Below are 16,961 nucleotides of genomic sequence, written 5' to 3'. Positions count from 1 at the left end.
TCACCAACACTAGATCGGGTCTGTGGCTTTCTCCGGCTGAATCTAGAAAACTCTTCAGAATGGAAATTATACCATGTCCCTGCGGGTGCTACTCCCTTAGTGGAGAAGTTTTTTTTCTAATACTCAGTCTCTGTGGTCCAAAGCCATGACACGTGGCTCTTGTCCCTTGTTGCACTGTCTGCTGTTGCTGAGAAGGGTTCAACTACATCTTTGACGTAGCTGAAGGCCACTATGAGATTGCCCCTTTGCCTCCTCTTTGCCAGACAGAGGAAGCCCATCTCCTCAGTGTCACCATGTAGATCAAGCCCCTCACGGCTGGGTAGTCATCTGTTGGACCCTCACCAGTTTTTCAACATCCCTCTTGAACTGGGGAGTCCCAAACTGGTGCAGCCTCACCAGTGTTGAGTAGAGACACATGATAGATTCCCTCAATCTGCTGACCATGCTTCTCCTGACATGACCCAGGATGCAGTCTGCCTTCCTCGCTGTGAGCACGTGCTGTTGGCTCGTACTCAACCTCACATGTGCCTTGACCCCAGGCTCTTGTCCGGCAGGTTGCTCTCAGCCAGCAGCTTCCCAGCCGGCACCGCCTCATGGGAGTCCTGCCCCAAACACAGACATCTGCATGTTTCCATACTGAGCTTCATGAGGTTTCCCATCGCCCAGTCCAAGTTTATCACGGTACCTGTGCATTAGAGCTCTGTCTATGTCTGCCGAACATCGGCGTATCCACCTTCCCCCTCCAGGGTTAGCGTTATTTGCAGATTGCTGGGGGTGCGCTGTGTCATTGCATGGATGGTTGATGAAGGTATGGCACGATCTTGGCCCAGTATTGACCAACGGGCTACTCTGCTCGTTGCTGGCTGACGGCTGGTTATTGAGCCGTTGGCTGCTGCCCTCAGCCTGCTGGTGCAGGCGGTTTCTGCCCATCCTTACTCTGGTTGTCCAGCCCGCGTTTCCTCAGCCCAGCCGTTTCGTGAGGCAGTTGGGTTGATCGTGGGTGATCTGCCACGGTAAGTCCATACCGACTGTTCCTGGTTACCCGCTTCTTCCTCACGTGTTTGGAAATGGCATCCAAAAGGACGTGCTCCATGGTCCTCGCAGGAGCTGGGTGGAGCTGGCTGTCCTGGCGTTTCTGGCATTTGCTGCCTTGCGTGTCTTGGAGACGGGCGTAGCAAGAGCGTTTTCCCAGTTGTCCGGAGCTTCCCCTCATCACTAGGATGGCTCTGAAGTGTCACTGGATAGATACTCACCCGTAGCGTGAAGTCTCTCTGGCCGTTCTCTCAGACTAGTCGTTTAGCCACTTCTTACCGCGTTTATCATTAATGACTTTGCAAAGTGTTAATTTATAATAGGAATATTGTATGGTAATGAGTCACATCTTCATGAAAATATAGACAGAATTGTCTTTATCAGCACCGCTTCAAACACCTGGAAGAATGAAATCAGGCCTATAACTTGAATTTCTGTTTTAAAAAAAATTGGTTCCGTTTAATCCTTCCCCTTGCTTTGTAGGGGATTGATGTCAAGCCAGATAGCGGGTGGTTCCTTGGGGGAGTCTGTGTGTTCTTTTCTGGATACTGAGGTAACTTCACTCTGTTTCAGTCATTCCGGAATATCTCCATTATTTCAATATTTTTTGAAAATTAGCATAAGCAGGGAAGTGATCCTTTCTGCGAACAAGCTCTTTCCAAGATCGTTGTATTCAAGCTGTTTGTGCCTTTTAATTTAAAACTATATTGTTTTAATGATTTCTTTTTTTTTGGCTAATGGTTTTGAAATTATGCATTTGTCTTTGTGTTTACTCTTTATGAGTGTTTTGGTCTGCTCCTTGAATGACGTCGGTGTGAGGACTGACGGACCACTTCTGCTCTGGTATCCGCGCAGCGGTTTTTGCTGTGTCTGTCCCGCAGGAGCTGTGTGGAGGTACTGCATTTTGCAAAGCTGCTTCCTGTTGTACTTAGCATTGTTTGTTGAAAAACTTCTTTTCCTGAAGTCTTCAGCTTCCTATACCAATTTTTGATACATCCTGCGTTCAAGATCTTACTGACATCTGTTTCCTCCTCTTTTTTCCCATTACTTACCCTTTTTTGGGTATTTTGGATGTTACGAGCCTCTAAGCTAGTTCAGGTCTTTTAGCCAAATTGTTCTCTTTATTTTTTATAGAGTATTGGCTTGTTGGCTAACTGATAAATTATCATGAAAATGTAAAAAACCTGAACAACAACAACAGCATCAAATGAAAAACCAAATAAAGCCACGGACCCCTTCAGACCCAGAATGCCAAACCCCGTCTTCTCAGTGTGAGGTTTCCCCACGAGCGCTTTCGTTCCCCAAGACGACCAGAAACGATCCGGCGCTTGCTTGCCGCAGGAGGTGCACGCGCTGCTGCCCCGCTGTTGGCGGTGGAGGGTGCCGCAGTGTGAGCAGGGACCCCTGCGCACCCGCGGGTTCCCAGCCCGGTGAAGGTGTCTCTCATGAGGTGCGCTCCGCTCGGGGGCTGCCTTGGTTGGAGTCCCGCTGTCAGGCACGTTGCCCAGATGGAGGTGCCTGCAGAGCCGAGGAGCGGCTCCCGCCTGTCCTGGTCAGTGGGGTGGTCTGGAAGAGACCCCCGCCCGGCTCTGGCTTCGGCAGCCCGTCTGAAGGCACAGCGGGCTCAGAGTTTGCAGCCGTGAACTGCGCCGGAGCTGCAGCTGCGGGCTGTGGGCTCTGTTTCCGACAGCCCCTCGGTCCTGGGCAGTGCCCGGCACCCTTCGGAAAGCCGGTTACATCTGCTGCTCCTTCTGTTCTCTGGGTTAAGCGGGAAGAAGCTGCTCCTGTGCCCGCAGCCCCGGTCCCACCGCCAGCGAAGGGGTGTAGGAAGGGGTCGTCGCCATCCCCCTTCCTCCTTCACGCGGTTTGGCTGGGGCCACGTCAGTGGGTGAAGCCCCCACCACTGCACCCTGGTGCGGGCTTTCCTTTTCGAGCGGCGGGTCGTGTGCTGCTCTCCCCGTTGCCTCAGGCTGTCTGTGTACCTGGGGCCATCCCGCTGCAGCGCCGGGTCCCCGGGGCTCCTCGGCAAGCGCTGACCCCAGCCCCGCATCCCCTCCTCTCCTTGAGCTAATTCTGCCAGTCCCAAACCGCAGCGGCGGGTGCCGGATTTAGGTGGCACACTAAAATAAATGCACAGTTAATGAGATTTTGGGTTCCTTTATTGCTGAAGTAGGTGGTGTGCAGTTTCCTCCAGCCGAAGAGGGCGGCAGTGGTCGGAGGGACCGGGCAGGTGAGGTCCTCTCGGTCCCCCCACCCCGAGGGGCACGGCTGCGTGCTGCCGGCCGCCCCGGGCTGGGGAAGGTGCCATGGCCAAGCCGTGCTCCCGGCACAGCCTGGCCGTTGGCTGCCCCATGCCCGGGGCAGGGGGTGTTGGAGGCCAAGGAGCGGGGGGGGCGGCGGGAAGGGGTGCGGGGTGGGTGGCTGTGGTGCGGGGGGGCAGCTGCTGCGGTCGGGCTGAGGGCTTGTCCGACCTGTGGCTTCGTTCCTGGCAGTGGGGGCAGCCGATGGGCGCCGCAGCAGGGATGCTGGCGTGTGTCTGGGAACAGGCACTGGGCCCCTGGTCGGTGGTCCCTGGAGCACCGCTGGCAGCCCGGGAGTCCTCCTGCCCACGGCACTGCTGGGTCGGCGCTCTGCCCAGTGCCAGGGCCATCAGGGAACTGCTGGCAGCAGAATGGCACAGCACGGCAGGGCCGGGAGGAAACCTGCACCTGGAGCTGCTGCGGCAGCATCTGCCGGCCGGCCTGCGTCTGTCCGTCCGTCCATCCATCCATCCCACAGCGCTGTGTCCGAGGGTGACTCAGCCCGTCTCTGCGCTGGGTGACTCAGCCGGCAGACTCCCACATGCCGCGCTGCCTGCGCCTGACTCACTGCTGCTGCCAGGCAGAGGCACCCACTGCAGCACCCACCACCTGCTCCCCTCTGCCAGCCGAGGGGGTGTGAGCCCCGGCCGGCCACGCGAGGAGGGGAGAGGAGGACGGGCAGGCTGCAGGCAGGAGAGCAGAGTGGCAGGAGGGGAAAGGACCGAGCGAGGAGCCATAGACAAGGCAGCCCGAGGGCTTGGTTGCTGAACCCTCGGGGTGGGGAGGAGCCGGCGTACGCGTCGGGGGAAACCCAGGGGTAGAATTGATCTTGCCAAGGGTCTGACGGCATATCTCCTCTGCATCAGCACCCGTCCCATGCGCGGTGGCTTTGTGGAGAAGCAGGCTGGGACTCCTGTACGACATGAGCACGGGTGACGGCAGCATTCAGGATGCTCAAGGGCTCTGTGTGGGGAGCAGCAGGCATGGACTGGAGGTCAGAGAGGCTCTTCCCTGCCTGTACTTGTCCTTACAGATAGTCTCGGGCTGCAGGCGTGTGTAACTGTACCCCAGGGAGATCTCTCCAGAGGCTGAAGGAGAGTCTGGCCTAAAGCACCCCCCTCTTCCATGGTAAATCAGCTGTAAACACAGTTTTCAGCCACGATTCGGTGTCTTGATGTGGAGCTTTGCCAGCACGAGGGTGGAGGTGGCTCCACGTGAGCTCTCACTGGAGCAGGGCAGGTTTGCTGTGTCCCACAGACTCTGCTGTACAAGATGACTTCCCTCCATCTTCTCCAATTCTGAGCTCTCTGTCTCGGAGCAGGGTTAGGATTTCTGTGGGTGAGAAGTTGCTCTCCTAGAGACTGGGACATTGCTGTCCGGACCCAGCGGGAAGGGCTTAAGGAGTGTGGTTATAATCACGGCAGGAATTTGGCTCATGGCCAGGTTTCCAATGCCTTCCAGGCATGGGCAAGGCAGCAGATAGCATGTGCTATGGCAAATTTACTCTCCATTAGCATCTGTTCCCCACTGTCTGCCTGTTTGTCTGTGCGGCAGCATGTAATCAGAGCTGGACTGAGCAATTTTGGACCTTGGACTCGGGTGTAATGGCCAAGAGGAGAGAGGCTCGTTGTGCAAGACTCCCTGGACCCGTTAGCTAACGGTCATGCTGACCACTGGGATGCCAAGGCAGCAGAGCACCGAGAGGGGATTTGGGGGTGGTGACCCCTCGAAATGGACCCCTGGCTGGGCAGATGGCGGAGAGGCAGCTCTTCTCCTCTCTCGTGGGAGATGCCTCTGTGTTACCCAAGTGCTTCCTGGGCGCAGGTAGCTCCCCTGAGAGCACCCTTATCTAGCTCAACAGCCTTGATGATGCTACCAGTATCGTAGCTTACGTTGTTGTGTTTTGCAAACCCAAGGCAGTTGTTTCAGAAGGTTTGTGATGCTGCCTGGTTCCTTCTCAGCTTTGTGTTCAAGAAAGACTCGTGGCTGCAAGGTGGAGAGACAGCTGTAGAGTTGGACAGGGTAACCCTCTGCTAGCAGTAGTAATTAGCACCTTGGCTCCGCACCGCTCTTTCTTCGGGTTGACCGTAACAATTGCAGTGCTTTGCTGTGTCAGGCGAAAGAGGAGGCATTAACCTCTTCTTGTGCCGGCTGATACTCGTATTAGTGCCTGAAGCCATCCAGTAAGTCGCTGAATGACTCACGAGTACAGAAAGCGTTTTCCTACTGCTGAAGCATCAGGGAAGCCTTGGTCAGCAGGATTGCTGGACATCGTCCAAAATCAGTTGCTGATGTACAAGCAAGCAATGGATTCAACCGCCACCGGCCAGGAACTTCCATCTCCTAATGTACTGATGCAGGGTAAGCTCTCTGGAAGCCTAATTGACTGGTAAGTGAAGCAAGAGTAAATAACAATGCGACAGTCCTGCCCTTGGCAGAGCTGCCTGTGTGTAGCCGGATGCGGTGGTGGGGCCGGAGAGTGGCTCGGCTGGGCTGCCGCCGCGCAGCCTTCGGCAGGGCTGCAGCGGGGCGGTGGTGTGGGGAAGCACTGTCTCCTCTCCTGGCGTTGGAGATGGGAGTGCTGACAGGTTTAGCAGTTAAATACCCGATGTTGCTAATTGTCTTTAAACTGAAGTCTCTAATTCTGCTGTTTCCATGGAAATAGAGCGATCTTGTGATTAAGACGTAAGGCTGGGGTGGCGAGCACTCTGGTCCTTTGGAGCCGCAGTCCCTTGCTTCGTTCCCACGATTGCTGCTCCGAGGTGCGGTGTGTCTGTCTGCCTGGAGTGCAAGGGGAGACGCAAACCTGCCCTTACACAGAAATATGGATACCCGCTTTCAGAGCGGTGGTCCAGAAAACCCTGCCTAGTCCCCTACGGTCCTGACAGAAATACACAATCACAGAATGGTTTTGGTTGGAAGGGACCTTTAAAGGTTATCTAGTCCACCCCCCCTGCAGTGAGCAGGGACATCTCAACTACATCAGGTTGCTCCGTCCCGTCCAACCTGACCTTGAACGTGTCCAGGGATGGGGCATCAGCCACCTCTCTGGGCAACTGTGCCAGTGTTCCTCACTTCGGGTGCCTCAAGGGATGGCGTTGCTCATGCCATGTCGGCTGAGCAGGCTGTCACTGAAGGGAGCTGTGGGATCCAGAAGTTGGGGGAGTCATCTAACTCAGCGTTCGGTGGCTGTGATGGACATGACCCACCTGAGTCAGTTCCCCCAGGCTCCTCTGTAGTCAATCTCGGGCTGAAGTAGGAGTGCAAAGTAGGTTGGATGACTTGTGCACTAAAAGTGCTTATTTTTCTCCGTTGACTGTAGGAGAGCTGAGGGTGACTAGATCAGATGTAGATATCTAAAACACAGATGGCTTTGAGTTCGGCTTGGAAAGAGGAGGAGGAAAAGATGTGATGGGACCCACTTTTTTTATGATAGCCTCCTGAGCAGGGTGTTAGTGGAGACGGGACTCTCTGGTGCTGGTGAGGTTCAGCAGAGCATCTCCCTGCAGAGCTGCCCCATGGAAACCAGTGTCTCCAGAGCAGATCCGTTCTCAGGTGGCTTGGAGAGCGGGACCCTTCAGCCCACCTCTTCCCAGTCCTCCGGCTGCCTTGCCTTGCCAAGTCCTCTGGCCTTGGCGTTTCTCCTGTTTCTGTGTCTAAGGTAATGCTTTGGGCTCATGTGGACTGAAACCTCGCAGCCGCCGTGGTCTCTTGTGGGTAGAGGTGGATTCAGTCCCATGAAACACAAATCACAGAAAGTCTACTGGTCTGTTCGCTTTCTTGAGAGAGCTTTACTGCTGGGCTTTCAGATTAAGCCATAGCATCTTGCTGACTTTGGAAGACCATGTCATGGTGGAAGGTCAGAAGGGAAGAAGAGGAGTCCGTTCCTTGCCGGGACTTGCACCTTTGTCTTTTGGGCACTGGGACATCACAGAAATGTAAGAAGGGCAACTTCTCTGTGAACTCTCTCATGTAAACTCACCGTTCCTTAATTAGTTTGTATGTATTTCTGCCTTAACTGGCTTTCCTGTAAGCCACAGCAGTTTCAAAGCTGGCACGGTATTTTATGCGTCGTACAATGTAAGAAGGTTATTAAACAAATACCTCAGTAACTTCCAACTCATCCCAGACATTACCTAAAATGATAGATCGTTTATAGTCCAGGAGAAGATGCATTTAGTTTGGCCACGTTTAGATGGTGGAACATCCCAATGGTTGCGTTAGTTTGGGACGAAGCCTCTGCGGGACACTGCTACGCAGGCGTTCAGCGTGAGTTGGAACTTAGCTCACGGATGTGGAAGGGAGGGCTAGCGTTTCTGTGGCTTTGACAAGACCATCACCAGATACTATATGTAATTTCGATGTCTATAACTTTTTTACGGTTTACAAAACGTGAATAATTACAAAAGGAGCCATAAAATAATTTAAAGCCTGGGGAAGATGGCTAATAGTATAGTACGGGGCTTGAAAGCCGTCAGGTCAATTTAGAAGCTGAAGACAGAATATGACCCGCTGGGCAGAGCCCAAAGCTACACAGATTCAGCTTTAAAGTACTCGTTTTTGTCAGAGACGGTTAGATTTGTCCAATCTAACCATTGGAATAACTTTCCTAGAGATGCAGTAAATACTTGCAAGGCCTCAAATCAAAGCCTGGTGTTTCTCTGCACCGCTAGCTAGCTCGGGTATAAAGGATTATTTTGATGCTGAATTTATTGAGTGGGTTTTTCTAACCTGTGCTGTGCAGCTGAATGGCACAGGGATGATCTCTGCTGTCTTTGTAATCTGTTATCAGTGACAAAATATACAGGATTCAATAGAAGGAGTCCTCGATCTCAGTTGAAAAGCCTGACTGCATAGGTAATGCAACTGATTGCATTCAAATCATCTTAAGCAACAGCGATAAAATTATACATCAAGCACTCAAAAATTGCAAAGTGCTAAAATCAAAAGTGCCTTTGTATTTCTTTGTATTTTTGAATTTTTTTTTTTTAGGCTGTCAGCAAGGAAGCCATCTAGCAGATGAAGATAGACACTGTTCTGCTCCAGCCTGTGACTTGGTGTAGCCCAACCTAAAGTTTAGGCTGTTGTGCATCTTCAGCTTGAGTTGTTGACGTGCAGAAGCCAGAGCCTGAGTTGCCTCCCTGGTGTTTCTGTTCCTTCTGTATTGGCTTGAATTAGGAGGAAGGGGTCTCTTTTGCATCCAGCAGCACAAACTGAGAAGTGTGAGCAGCAGCTCTCAAAGGCGTTGTTTGCCCCCAGTTTTGGACGCACATTTACAGGCAGCAAAAGTCATCTCCTTGAACGAAGGATGACCCTCAGCCAGCCGCTTGGTTGCAGCTCTGAACTATGGAGGTCGATGAGCTCTTCAAATAACTCGGTAAAAGCTGGAAAAATGTACAACTTTGGCAAAGCTACCTTATTTTTCCCTAACCTCATTTTTGGAAATGTCTGAATTGCTTTTGCTGAACCTTCTAAAAATACCAGCCTAATGCAGAGAGCAAGCACGGAAAATTTCAGCTTGAATAGTTAGTCTGGCAAAGTTTTAAGGCCCTGATTCTCAGCTGCTGCAGTGACTATTTGACAACCGAAACCACAGATGCTGCCGGCAGCTCTGCTTGCACACGCAGAGGCCCGCGGGGGAGAGGCGAGGCGTGTCCGCTCTTCGTGCCGTCGCCAAAGGGGCTCCGTGGGCTCTCCAGCCCATCGCTGTGGCCTCTGCTGCCGCCCAGCCTGTGCCCGGGCGCCGGGACGCGCGGACCGGGCTGCGGGCCGTTCGTTCTCCCAGCGTGGAGCCATTCGTTGGTCACAGATTTCCCGAGCCCAAAGCAGCGTCTCCATGTTTCCATAGCCCTGCACGGAGCTTTCGTCCTTGAGTTTGCCTAATCATCTTCTGAGTGCGCGTTAGCTTGGCATCGCCACATCCCTTGACAAGGCATTGTACAGCTTAGCAGTGTTTTATATGAAGAGATCTCTTTCTGCTTTGAACCTGCCTCCTGATTAATTGGATTTGATGTCCCCTAGTTTGTGTTTTGGAAGAAACAGTGAACAAATTGTTCCCTGGTGGCCTTCTCCTTTCTTCTCCTGACATGGAAGACTTCATTCCCCCTCTGCCATCTTCCTTTCGCTCCTTGTAGAGAAGCTGTTCTGTCCGTTTGATCATCTCCTGCCCTTCTCGGTACCTTTTCTAGTTCCCTTCTATCTTTTTTTGAGATCTGGGTCAGAAGCGCCGGGGAGGGTGAGGAACGGCACCGGAGTGGTGCACAGCCTTCAAACCGGGGATGCGTGCGAGAGTGTCGTGATGTTCCCTCTTTTGTGCCTCATCCTTTTCCTAGTAATTGCTAGTACTCTGTTTGCTCTTTGATTGCTGCTGAGCAGCGACCTGATGTTTTCACAGAGTTATTTAGAATAACCTCAAGATTTCATTTGAGTGGTAACAAGCAGTTGGAGCTCGTTATTGTATATGCAGAATAAGAATTATTTTTTTTTCTGAGCACGCCCCTTTATGTTGATCATCTACTATTCTGTCACCCAGTTACTCAGGATTTTAAGGTCCTTTCGCAACGCTTTGTCTTTGTTTCTGCTGTCCTGACTAACGCTTTGGAGCGGATCTGATCTTTTCGTTGTTGTTCTTTTTCTGCTTGCCTGCAACCACTGTACTCGTTCTAGCACTTTCCTCCTCCTGAAGCTCTGAGCTGCAGCAGAATGAGGACGTGCTGCCTGCCGAGAGACTCGCTCTGTCCATCCGGCTGAGCAAAGGTTTCCCTGTGAACCAGTCTTTTGTCTGAGCCTGAGCTAATTTGTTCTTTCTCCGAAGTTCCTTTCAACCAGCTGGCCGTTCCTCTGTGCATCCGAGGCCCGGGCAGGTTTCCTGTTTGCTGCCCTTCCGGCGGTGCAGCGTGCCGTGCCGTGGGACCTGCAGCTGGCTCCCGCTGCGGGCTGGACCCCGCTCCTGGGAGGTGCCGCTGCTGCTGCGGTTCCTTTCCAGCCGCTTTTATGTTCCCTTTCCAAGAGCCGTGCAGCTCCTTTCAGTGCAGATTTCTCCTGAGGAGGGAAGCTGTGGTCCTGGGGAGCGTGCCGCGGTCTCCGGTGCTGCCGTTCCCCGACGTGAGTGGCGCAGCGAGGTTTCGGTGGCGGAGGCACAGGGAGAGCTGAGCAGTGCTGGCATGCGGCTCCCTGCAGAAGATCTCTTCTCCTTTAAGGATTTCCCAGGCTGCTCCAGAGCCTGCGGTGCGGCTCGCTGGCTCAGGGAGGATTTGTGGTTTGGCCAGGGAGACCTTGGACGTCAAAGATGTTTAAAGATGGAGTGAACATTGTAGTTGTGTGCGTGTTTGCTCTGATGGCTTCGGTACAGGGGAAAGGGGGTTACGAGCGTAGGGATCCAGACCTGCCTTCCTAAGTGCTTCCGTACCTGGAGCTCCCAAATTTTGCTGTAAGCTCCGCAGGCAGCGGAGAGCGGGTGTGCTCGCTCAGTCATCGCCCGTAGAGCTGGAAAGCTGGAAGGTGGCTGTGGGCAGATGCAGACAGTGGCGGGGACTCGGCTCTTGAAGTGTGGCTCACTGCGGCCCTTGAGCAGCCCCACGGTGTTGAACGCGACGCCAGCGCTTCCTGAACGCGTGTGTTAGTCTGCCTGCCTGCTCAAAGAAGGGTCAGGGCTCGGTCCACCTCGAGGACCCTGGTAGGTGATGGGGGGCTGCTTTCAGCTCCCCCAGAGACCAGCTCTTCTCCGGGCTAAGCCAGCCCTGTTCCCTCAGCCGCTCCGCCAGGGCAAGCGCCCCAGCCCTGGGCATCCTCGTTCCCTCCACAAAACCTCCCCACGTGCTGTCCAGAAGCGTTTCGTTCATGGGTGGTGGTTGCACTCGCTTCCTAGGTAGCACCTTCCCTCCAGCCTCGGTGGCTCGGTGCTGTTCATTCCCACCTTGTCCCCAGCACAGCGCAGAACCAACTGCGTCAAAAGGGATATAACGAGATCAGCTGGAGCTGCCATTGCATCTGCATGGTGCTCGTGCCAGACAATATTCTGGTGCTCTGGTCATACCAGGATTTTAGACGTGAGCAGCATCACACAATGAATGCCAAAGTTACCGGGTCTGGTGTCATGGTGTTACCAGTGGTACCAGCCTTGGGCAACCCTGGGGAGCTTTCAGCAGTGATCCCACCTCCACCAAAGCGATCTCTCGGGAGTCATCCCAGCCCCTTCCTCGGTACCGGATCATCTGCAGATGGGGAAAGGAGGGCAGGGTGTTCCCCTTCCCCTTGCAGCCCTCCGTAACTGCCGGGCTCTTTTCTCCCAGGAAGGTTGAGTAGTGTTGTGATGGTCTTTCTGGTGATGGCACTTGTGTGACACTCACCCGTTGCTATTTGTTTTAGAAGGGTTGATGTCACAAACACACAAAAAAAATAATTATGAGCTGAAGTACTTAGGAGAAAGAACATAAATAGAAAACGCAAGCAATAATTACGCATTTGTAAAGAATGTCTTGTTTGTGCCCAAAAAGCCCAAACCCCACAATTAATGAAGAAGGCTGCACTATTTCAAAATTCAGCCTGGCATACAAAAGAGGTGGCACATCTGGACAATAGGACTGTCATATAATTAATTGCTAACAGAGAAAAAGTTGCTATTGTGGAACATTAACCAAGACTGGGGGTGAGCAACTGAAGGAATAAGACACGAGTAGCAGCCTACGTCCAGCCTGGGTAGTGGCAGTCGGGAGTTGTGAGGTTTATTAGGAACAGGGACGTTCTTTAACTATGGTCTTGGTCCATGGCTGGCTAAAATGCAGAGATTGTTGGTAGCCGTGCGGGAGAAGCATTTCCGTCCCACGCCTGGGGAGATGAAATACTTTCCCTCCAATGGTTGCTCAGTGTTGAACAGCCCCTGCCCAAATCGGGCTATCTTGAGGTTCCCAGTTTGGGTGGCTTGCACCCGGGAGCCCTGGGGGAGCTGGCTGCGGAGCGCTCTGGTCACTGGCCTCTCGGTGGCTCCCGAACGAGAGGACGACTCGGAGGCCGGAGCAGGCTGAGGCTGTGCCAGCCTCTAACAGGGTAGAGGGGATGACTCAGGTATTTACGATACAGTTAGCCTGATATCGATCCCTGGGAAAGCAGCGCAGTGGCTGACATAATCTGAATTAATGAAGAATTAAAGGAGGGGAAGTGAGTGCCAAGTAACGTGGTTTGATGGGATCTGTTTTCTGTAACACTCATAACAACTCCTGAGCAGAGTGATTAGGTACAGGTGTTAATGATTAAGTAATATGTTTAGACCTCTTTGTGATATTTGGTTTGGGACAGAGTGGCCTTCCAATGAAGAAATTAGAAGAGCCTATGGTCAACACGAAACGTGTAAAATAGATTAAGAATTAGGACCTCCATATATAGCTGTGAATAAAAATTGTATTGGAGCAGCTAGGTTTGCGGTGGGTTTTGCGGGATCCGTTCTTCACCTTGTAGCATTTAGCTGGGAAAAAAAAAATATCAAGAATTACAATTGAATTAATGAAGATCCTGTGAAGTGACGAAAGCCGGAGGAATCCAAGCACCGAGGTGGGTGAGCCACTGGTGGAGGAGGCTGGGGGACTGTGTCCGGAGAGCCAGCGACTGGGAAGACTCGAGGAGCTATGCTCTTTGTCAGTGGACACTGAGTTTCCACTGCAGAGCGGAGGACAGCATGGACTCCGTGTGTGTGGTTATCTATAGGGAACCTGGTGGTAGAGAAGGAGGTTTGGCACCGGCATGATCCCTGCTGGGACGGTGCCTGGTTCTGCTGTGTCTGTACTAGAAGAAGAGCATCGGGAAATGAGGGAGGATGCAGAAAGGCTCATGAATTAATGAGCAGATTGCGGGATGTAGCCATAGAAAGGGATCTGAGTAGCCCTGCTGTTATCAAAGGGACTGTTGAGAGGTTATTTGATCAGACTTAGAAATGTCTTTAAGGGAGCTGGATTTTGATAGTGGTCCCTTCATTTTGCAGGCAGAAGGGTTGACTGGAGGCTGAAGCTGAAAGACGCCATCTGTAAATAAGGCATGTGTTTTGAAGAGGTGAGAGCAGTAATTCAAGGGTCCGGGGGGACATACGAAGGTCACTCTTCTCTCTGGTCCCCGGAGCGGGGTGGTGGGAGGTGAGCGGGCAGAGGATGTCCCCCGTGCCCCTTGTGGCATGGGTGCCAGGGGCGTTTCGGGTGCCCGGGCACCAGCGGCATGGGGTGCATGGACGAAGAGGGATCTCAAATGGGATTTTCTAAATAAGTCAGCAGGACTTGGCTGAGACAGCTGGGAGGCCCTGTGGTCTCGGGGCAGGTACCAGTCCGGAGAAGAGGATTAGGGGTGTCTCAGAAGACGTCTGTATTAGTGGGAGCTTGAGACACTGGCTCTGGGGAGAGCGTAAATGAATGCTCCTTCCAGTGTGATTGGCAGGATGGCGGTCGGTGACAGAGCCGCCGTTCCTGCTCCTTCGCCATGCCGTGGGGCGATGCTGCCCCGCGCTCAGCCCGGCTGAGGGAGCGGGAGCTCTTTGTGGCTGGAGCCGCTCGCCTGGCGAGGCTGGGAGATGCCAGGGAGCATCTGGAGCTGCTGGGCTGTGCGAGGGGCAGCAGAGCTGATCGGGGCAGATGCTCGTGGGGGTTCGATCTTTCCCGAAGAGCCTTGTGCCGCTGTGGAGGCAGCGGGCATCTCCTGCCTGCCCCAGATCCAGGTCACCAGGGTGCTCGGAAGGAGATAATGCCAGTCCCTCTCCGCCGCTGCCCCTGGGCTGGGCTGCAGGCAGTGCCCAGGCAGCAATTACGTTGCAGTTACAGCACCGGGTTTGCACAGCCTGGCGCTGCTGGGAAGGGAGCAGGGGGATGTCCTCCTCCCTGGCAGGTGAGCGCCCGCTCCGCCTGCCCGCGCTGGTGGAGCACCGCAGTTCTGGGCCAAGGAGAAGCAACCCTTCAACTTTGGTGTGAAGGAGGGAGGGAGGGATGGACAGACGTCCTTCTGTCCTGCACCAGCACACAGCATGTCAGTCACCAGCCGCTCTGCAGCGAAGGGGGAAACCTCCTCATGTGCGTCTGCGTGCTGCGGGACAGGCTGGTGACGGCTGTTGTTATAAAGGTCTTCTTGCTGGCCCAAAGTATGGTTCGGTACGGATGGTTATCCTGGCACCCCCCGGCTACCCTCTGGCAGCTCAGCTCTGAAGACGTCTGCCTTGTCCTCCCAGCTAAAGAGCAGCCGGTTTCGGGGCAGTGGGAGGCACCCGAAGCCGTCACCTCTTGCCCCGACCGCACAGGAAGTTCGTATCGGTGCCGGTGTGGTTGAAGTCTTCCTCTGTGCCTCTCTGCGGTCAGGCGGTGGGGACTCGTCGGGCTCCGCTGGGACTTCGTGTCGGTGGGGAGATGCTGGGAGCGGCGAGGGTCAGCGTGGCAGAGGGTGTGGGACGGGGCAGAGCGACGCGGAGGCTGCTCCCTCCCGGGGGAACCCTCGGGTGGGATTCGGCACACGCTCCCTTTCAGGAGGCTGAGGAGCCTCTGGTTGCAGCAGGAGTCTCGGGGGGGTGAGAGAAGGCAGGTGGGAGGCCAGCACCTTCTGCTGTGTGTGGCTTGGGGTTTTTTTCTTTTCTTCCCCCCCCCCCCCCCCCCCCATCTGCGGTCGAAGGTTTGGTCTTTGTGCAGAGGCTTTGGGGAAAAACCCAAAATGCCTGTGTTTGACAGAGCTCTTCTCGCCTGGGTGCTGGTGTGTGTCACGGTGTGCATGGACGGAGACGGAGCGCGTGGTGAGGCTGCTCCAGGGGTCTGCCTTCCCGCAGCCTCCTGCCTGCTGAGCGCCCAGCCCGCCCGCGCTGCGGAGCCTCTCCTGCCCCGGGAGCACAGGCTGGACCCCCCGTGTCGGGCAGGAGCGGTGCCGCTGCAGAGCGGGGACGCAAGCAGCGGAATAAAGGCGCTTGGGTGGAGTTCGTCCAGGGCAGCCTCGTGCGCTGGGGCTGGTGGGGCTGGTGCGTGTACGGGGGAGCAAAGTACGAGCGCGCTAGCCTGGGGGCTCTGGCAGTACGGTGTTTTCCCTGGGTCACAATCCCCGTCTGATGACCAGCCTCTGAAGCTGCAGCTCAGCTGGCAGCGGCTGCACCACGGTACCACAGTTCTGTAGATCAAGCTCTCTGGATTATGTGAGATGGCTTGGTACAGTTAGGTATAACTTTATTTTTTTACATAAAAAGAAAAGTCATATGAAATGGCTCAGAAAAAACCTGCAGTAAAACCAAACGAACGTTATTTTGGTTCCGAAAGCCAACCTTGTGAAAATTTACATTTGCCTTTACATCCTCATTGGGGCTCTTTTGCATATGAGTTTTGATGCAGCCTTTAATTATGTGCTTGTGTATTTTCCACAAAGCATTGCCTTACTCCGGATGAAAACGCACGCACACAGGCCTGAGGTGACGTCGCGTGGGCAATGCACGGGAGCTCCTCGGCCGGCCGGGCCGCGGGACGGCTCTGTGCTGGTGCCGCGCTGGAGCGCATCTTCCTTGTCCGACGGGCACCACTCTCCTGCAGCCTCCGGTCCTGCGGCCCCGCTCGGGCGAGGATCAGTGGGCGTCCTGGCCCTCTGCTCTGGGCAGTCCACGGCCCCGGTCAGCGGGTGGTCTCCATCTCCCCGGGCACGTTTCTGCTGCGTCCCTCTCTCTGGTCTGTCTCTCCTGGAAAGCCCAGATCCGGCTTCGGCTGCCGTGAGGGCAGGATGATTCCCAGGGCCAGAGGGATCCGAGGAGCTCGTTATCTGGAAAGTGCTGCATCTGAGGCTCGCAGGCTTAGGAAGAAGGTGCTCTTAGAGCCCCAGGCTAATAAACTGCAATGGGGATTTTGGCTTATTCGGTATTATTTTCCCTTGAAGTTGTGCTGCGCTGTTCACTCTGAAGTCACAGCCTGGGTTGGTTTAGGCTGCGGCAGTTCTTGGAGCAAGAGACATACAGTCCATCAAAATGGCAAGCGCAGCCCTATGCTACGTAGGGAGAATATATGACATATGCATATAAGAATATGCACAAGTGTCCCTGTGCAAGGCATGGCTGAGATTTCCTCCGGGAGGCTTTGTACAATGCCTGTTGGGGAGAAGAGGACTTTGCTGGAAACAGGAGCAGAAATGGGCTGTGAGGGTGGTCAGAGGAACCACGGGTGTGTTTGGGGAAGGTTGTGCTGATTCAGACCAAAGTTCGGTTTAGCCCAGTATCCTCTTAGAAGATGGCTGCAAGCAAATGCCCTGGGAATCAGATGAAACCAAGAAGAGCGTATAGTAATATTTCCCTGGTTGACTCAGCACCCAGTGGTGTGTGGGTGAGGGACTCCTGTGCCAGTGGTAGTGCTGCACATTTAATAGTCCTGGTTAGATTTCCTTCTGTGATTTCACTTAATTGTTTTTGAACTGGGTGGACTTTGAGTATCCACAACCTCCTGTGGCAAGGAGCCCGCAGCCTGACAGCACGGCATGTCGAGAAGTGCCTCCCTTTGTTTTGAAACTCGACAGTTTACCTTGACTTTCCCCAGCTCTTCTGTTGGAAGAGGCTGTTGGTTACTTACCTGTGCAGTGCTCTGGAGAACAGATCATAGACTGGGAGTCTGACCCCCCCTTGGCTGCCTCCTCCTTAGGCTCACACACCCT

General features: G+C 54.2%; 1 protein-coding gene across 5 annotated transcripts in view; it reads left to right on the top strand.

The window, feature by feature from the left end:
- Positions 1–16,961, top strand: part of AGAP3 (ArfGAP with GTPase domain, ankyrin repeat and PH domain 3) — a 148,956-nt gene that overhangs the window by 15,818 nt on the left and 116,177 nt on the right. The window lies entirely within an intron of this gene.

The sequence above is a fragment of the Gavia stellata genome, chromosome 6, assembly GCF_030936135.1.
Source record: "Gavia stellata isolate bGavSte3 chromosome 6, bGavSte3.hap2, whole genome shotgun sequence".
NCBI classification, from domain to species: Eukaryota; Metazoa; Chordata; class Aves; order Gaviiformes; family Gaviidae; genus Gavia; species Gavia stellata.
The sequence above is the reverse complement of the archived record's forward strand: the minus strand, read 5'-3'. Positions and strand labels throughout refer to the sequence as shown.